This window comes from Prunus dulcis, chromosome 3 (assembly GCF_902201215.1).
Source record: "Prunus dulcis chromosome 3, ALMONDv2, whole genome shotgun sequence".
NCBI lineage: Eukaryota > Viridiplantae > Streptophyta > Magnoliopsida > Rosales > Rosaceae > Prunus > Prunus dulcis.
Window position 1 is genome coordinate 15393924 of NC_047652.1, and position 6612 is coordinate 15400535.

Sequence of the window (6612 nt, forward strand, 5' to 3'; positions counted from 1 at the left end):
ATATTGTTGTTTATAAGGTCTATATTTTCTATAACATTTTCTATATGGCTTCTTCTACTTAAATTTTTTATGACATCCATATTGTTTAGGTAAATCTATGTTTTTACAACTCATGTAAAATTGTTTTCTAATTTGTCTTTTTGCTTTTATTTGACTGCATTATGACCGTGATATATCATATACATCTTGTATTCTTGCTCCTATGGATACATCTAATTTCCTAGGGTGTTTTTGCCATGCATTCCAAATTCTTTCTCCTATTGGTCCTTTAATTTTTGTTATGTAAGTATCTAACATATTAAGATCATCAATTCTACATGTTTTACCTAAATACTTGAAAAAAACTGAAGTATATTCACTAATATATTGCAAATCACAAATTTGTTGTTGTTCTAAATTTCTTATGGCTCTAATTTGTTCTTGTTCATTTCTACCATCTAATTTGTTATGATCTAAAAATTTATATTTAATTAATTTAACAAAAGCATCTATATTAAACATTTCTTTTGCTACTTGATGTTCTCTTGGATTTTTAATTTTCCATGCTTGGAAATAATCAAAAATCATTTCATCTAAAGTATGTTCAAAGTAATCTAACATATCTTTATTATTACTAAAATTTAACATTAATGTAGCATGGACACAACCATTTTCCCATCTTTCTATAGTCTTTTTCCAATCTTGTGGGTCTACATAATCTAAATTTAATATATTTCCTATTAGACTAATTTGTTCAATTCCTTTATGAGGGATTCTATTTTTTCTTATTCCAAATGTTTCTTGTTGGAAAGCACTCCTAAAAGATTCTTCATTATTTTCTCTATATGGTTCATTGGTCTGACTAAGATTTTGCTGGTCTATTCTACTTGCAGGGCTACAGATGGTCCAGTTGAACTATAAAGCACTCCTAAACCCTTGAACTATACTGATCTTCTACTGGCATGCATTCTACTTCAATTAACATATTTTGATATTCTTTTTCTCCTAAAATATGTTCTAATCCTATATTTAAAATTAAATCTTTCATTTCTTTATCTGATAATCTATGTAATCCTAAGTCATAAGTTTTATATTTTTCTATATATTCTTCTTCCTCTAAATTATCTATGTCATCTATGAGTTTATCAACTATATTATTAAATTATATTCAATCATATTTGTTTCTAAGTTATCAAACGTCATATGTATTTCTTCTTCTAGTTCACTTTTTAAATATTCTATATCATTTATTTGTTTATAATTAATAAATCTTACTGCTGCTTTACCTGTACGATTTTCAAAAATTTGTGCTTTATCAGGTTGTTTATTTTTTGTTACTTGTAGGTTTTGTAAAATCCATTCTATTCCTTCTGAAAAACTATTATCTACTGGTTTTGCCTCTATCATATTAACATGTTTGCTACCAAAAGTTTGTACTAAATTTTGAAATTCTACATTAAATTTGTATTTATAACTATTTGAAATTTTTGCTACATACATAAGACTAATACTTAAATTTTTGTACTCACCTTTCATATTATAATTTTTTGTTCCTATGCTAATTTTAATATGTTTACTAAATTCTCTAATATTCATGACATAATTAGAAATACATCCTATGACTGCTAAGTTTGTGCTAAGATCTACTTCTGCTGTGGCTATAACTGCTTGCTGATGGTTATCCTATCTGTCATCATATATGTATACTAGTGCTTTAGTTCTTACTTGTGCTATAGTGAGTTTTCAACTATTCCTATCATAATTGTTCCTATATGAATTTGTTGATAGTATGATTTTTTACTGTGTTCTATTATTGTGTTACTATGTAAATTAATAGTTACTTCTTTATCTATACAGCTTACTTCATGTTGACTGATGCTACTTACAATACTATGTCTATTTTCAAATCTTCCTAATTGATATAAATTATATTTATTTTTCTGAGATTTTTCAAAGCCTTTTCTAAGGAATTCTTGTGCTTTTTGTTCACTAGGGTATATATCTTCTGTTCTAACTATTTCTTTTCATTTTCTTCTAAAGAGTTCCATTTACAATTATCAAATAGATTTATTCTTCTTCTATGAAGATTATTTCCTAAGGTTAAATTTTCTAATTTGTCAACTAAGTTTTTGGCTAGTGTAGAAGTGGTATTGTATACTACTTGATTGATTTCTGTTATTTGTTTTTCTAATTGATCTACTTTTTCAGCTAAATTTAAAATTAATTGGATAATTAAATTATTTTGTCTTATAGGGGTATTAGTACTTACTACAGATGTTATAAAGTCTGTGAGACCTACTGGTTCCTTATCTAGTTGACCAACTTCTTTTAATGCTTTGAAATATTTATTATTTATTTTAGAATATGTCATTAAACTAAAAGTCTATCAATTTTACTATGTAACTTTTCTACTTGTTCGGTTAATGTTTTTTGAACTAACTGTATTTTTTGCACTTCTAATTTTAATTGCTCGATAATTTCTAATGACTGGAGTTCTGTTTGTTTTGGCTTGCTATCTATAAGATCTATGAGGTCTTTGATTTCTTTCTTACTAGGAAATTTTTGGATATTCCTATTATTATCTTCTAATTGGGATGTTATAGTTTAAGTTTGGTCTAATTGTTTTTAAGGAATTTTTTTGAAAATATTCTAGTAACTGTTGAATTATCCTATTATTTTTATTATGTTCAAATTTTACACTCTCTGCTTGACTAATTAAAAGGTCAATAATACTATTATCTAAGGGACTGTTACTACTATGTAATAGATGTTTGTGTTCTTTTTGTGGAAAGTAACAAACTAATGTATTATCATCTAAAGTCAATTTTTTCTTTTGTTGTTCACTGATTTCTAAATTAAGATACTCTATCATATAATTAAATTTATCTAAGTCTACCTTTTTCTTTTAAGATACCTAAATGCTCTTGAAATGCTTCTATGGATTCTTTACAGATTTCTAAATTATACTGATTTCTTGTTATACTATTATGTATTTCTAATTTTTCTTCTAGGATAATTATCTACTTCTGGTGATCTTATTAATTCTTCTAGACTTCTAATTTCTTTTTGGTATTCTGCTTTCTGTTTCTTTAATTCTTGCAACCTTTCTTTTATTCTAATAGGTGTCTACCAAGGGCCAAACATGCAAATGGTTTACCATTCTTAACTGGTAATTCTGGTAGTTAACAATATTTTAACAGGTTATAAAACGTTGGTTTTTATCAGTTGTGTTGATTGACTTCTGTCTTCAAGGTACTTTACTGGTATAATTATATTATTAAGGTGCTAAACTAAAGCTTTGATACCATAAAGCTCTTATACCATTATTTTGGCTGGTCAAAATAACAACCAGACACCATGCTTAGAACATGGAACTAGAACATGGAATTGCAAAAATGTCAACTTAAAGGGCTATGGAGCAGAACTCAAAGGTTCCCTGACAAACATCCAATTATTGTTATGGCAAATATCAAACATGACCAAGTGCTCAAACACAGTATTGATCATCAATTTAGCAAGATAATAACATAATTATGAAAAGTGTTTCCCTGTTTTGGACAAGAAGTCTATTAAGAAAACCAAAAATAAAAGAGAAAAAGATGTCCTTAATTGCTTATGTTGCTGGAATTACTGTTATCATCGGGTATTAATAGTGGTCGGAGATATTAACAGTGATCGACGGTATTGACGGTATTAACAGTGGTCGGAGTAAGTAAGTACAATAAGTGGATAAGAGAAAGTATATGAACAAAGGGAGTTTTATTGATTGAAAACTGAAGGAGGAAGTATTGAGATTTTTTCTTCTCTGATGTTGTACTTCTTTCTTCAGATTTACAAACTATATACACCATTTTCACCGACTTCTATTCTTTTGCTAATGATGAGAAGATGAGTTCTTCTCTATCTGATACTTTCTATCTGAGACCCTCTCTATCTCTCTCTGAAGTTTCATGCATACATCACATGCCAACTGATGGCTAACAAACAATTTTCTGTATAGTAAGACAACATGCACTCTAAAATATGTATAAACAAACCAAACCATTGTATCTAGCACTATAGTTGCGCAGTAATAACAGTCGGACAAATTCAAAGTGACAAAGTCTTCACATGGTTTGGTTGCTTGAAGGCAAAATCTTCACATTCTGATGGTGGAGGAAAGAGTTCCAGGACTTGCATGTCTCTGAAGCTAAAGATAATGGGCTCTTTTCCTATTTTGAAAAGTTTTTGAGAGTTAGCTGTTTCGTTTGAGTTTTTTGCTAAATTCCGCTTTAATGAATTATTTATTTACCCTTTAAAAAAAAGTCGCTTTAATGCCGGTAAATTAATGATGAAACTTTTATTTTTCAAGTTCAGCATTTTAAGTTTTACAAGTACTTCAATTAATGTTTTCTTTGATAATTGAAGAAAACTCTATCCATTTTTGTTATTACCATCACTGATCGACTAGCCAAAATATATAGTGATAACGGGGTCAAAAAAATGAAGTCCATATGGTAATAGGAAAGGAAAAATACTTATTATTATTTTTTTTTATCCTAATCGTTCCGCGTGGTTTTAACTTTATCACGCGTAGATCACTGGTACAAGTTTCACCGAGTGACAGCACCGACCTTCATTCTGGCATACTCCCTCCATTCTTCGTCTCTCTCACTCTCCCTCTCTCTGTTTCTCTGCAAACCCTAAACACTGCACTCCGTAGTTTCCAAAACTCTCTCTTCTCTGCAACGACTGAGTGAGCGAGGCGAGTATTGGGTTGAGTGGTTTAAGAAGCAACGAGTTCTCGCTCTGTTTGCCTGCAACGATCGAGTGGTTTTCTCTTTCTGGGTTCAAGAAGGAGCGATTTTTCTATCTCTGTTTCTCTGCAACCATTTTGTGATTTTTGGGTTAAAAAAGCAACGAGCGATTTTTCTCTCTCTCTCTCTCTCTGCGTGCAACAATTGAGCGCATTTTGGGTTTTGGAGTTAAGAATCAAGAATGGCGTTGTCTACTCGAAATGGAAAGAGCAGACAATTCGAAGATGGTGTTGGTCCCTTTGAGAAGAGGAAGAGGTCTTGTTCTAGGGTTTCTGAGCCCAAACGGAATGTAGCCGTGGAGGAAAAGCCGACTGCTTGTCTTCCTCTGCGCAAGTCTTCGTCACCCAAACAGTGCAAGAAAATCTTCCCTTTGGCTTCGTCTGCTAGAAAGCCTAGACAATCCGAGGAGGAATTGGGTTTTGATGGTCTCTGTCAGACCCAGAAGAGCAAGAGGCAAAAACTGGGTTTTGACTGCAAAGAGACGATGTATTGTTCTAAAGTCTTGGTTTATCTGATGAATCTCCCCCATGCGAGGTGTTTCGAGAAGCCTGTTGTCGATCCTGTGGCCGAGAATTTGCCTGGTTATTTCGAAGAAATCTGGAGGCCTATGGATTTCGGTACTGTGAAATCCAAATTGGAGACGGGTGCCTACTCCAGCGCTGATGGCTTTGCTGCTGATGTCAGGCTTATCTTCTCCAACGCTTTCAGATATTATCCGCTTGGGAGGAAAGAGCGTGCAGCAGCCAAGCATCTCAATGGGGTTTTTGAGACCAAGTGGAAAGAAGCTGTGGAGAAAAAGTCAAAGGCTGTTTGTCCTTATCCTCTGCCCAAAGTCGAGGGTTTGTCACCCAAACTGAAGCAGGGCAAGAGCTCTTCTCCTTCCAGGGTTAATCTTCAAAGTCAAGGGCTTGGGGTTTCTCATTCAACCAAAGATGATGACTTGGCCACCCTTGTTCAACATGCCATGGATCAGGCCTCAGAGAATCTTTCTCCATTTAGGGCTAGTCGAATTCAGTTACTAAAGCTACAATTTTCAGATACGATATTAAAAGCAAACAAGACACTTAAGAGGCTACCTGATTCTCCACCAAGGGAAAAATTGATGCAGCGGATGAAGCAAAGGAAATTGCCTCGCCGTGCGATTTTGAACGTGGAGAAGTCAGTGCAATTTGAGTACCCTTTACAGGATCTCAAACAACTTGAGATGCTGTGTGGCTGTGGCAGTGGAGATACTTTTCTGCAGGTCCACCTCGGATTGCCGCTTAAGAAGTTGGGTCTATACCTCAAGGAAGACGATGAATTGCAAGGTCAGGATGAGGAGACCTTTTTGAATGGAGATTGGGAGGAAGGCGAGATCCATTCATGAAGTATAGGTGGTGTAGAAGGAAACTGAGCATAGGTTATAGGCCACCTTGGCTCTGTTATTTGTTGTATATGATGAATAGGTTAGAGTATCCACTTTGTAAATGATTAGCAATTCTTTAATTTCTAGGAAGAAAGAAATTGAGGATGTGATTCTGAATTATTCAAATTTTCAAAGTTTAATGATATTATTGAAGTTTCTATTTCTGTTTGTTCTCTAATTGGAATTTGTTCAAAGTCAGATATCTTGGCAACATCTTCTTTCCACTTGGTTCTGGGTAATGAAAGTTTTCGGCCGCTGGAAATCATAAGATTTTCTTAACTTTCTATTGCATTTGGTGGAGCTTGCTGGTTTTCTTTTTCATTTCTTTTGCATCATCCATTACCCTGCAGTAATTGTCACTTGGTTTTTTGTCAAACCCAGTAAATTTGAATCAGTTTTTGTTAATACAGAGCCTTCTATGGTTTTCAGTTA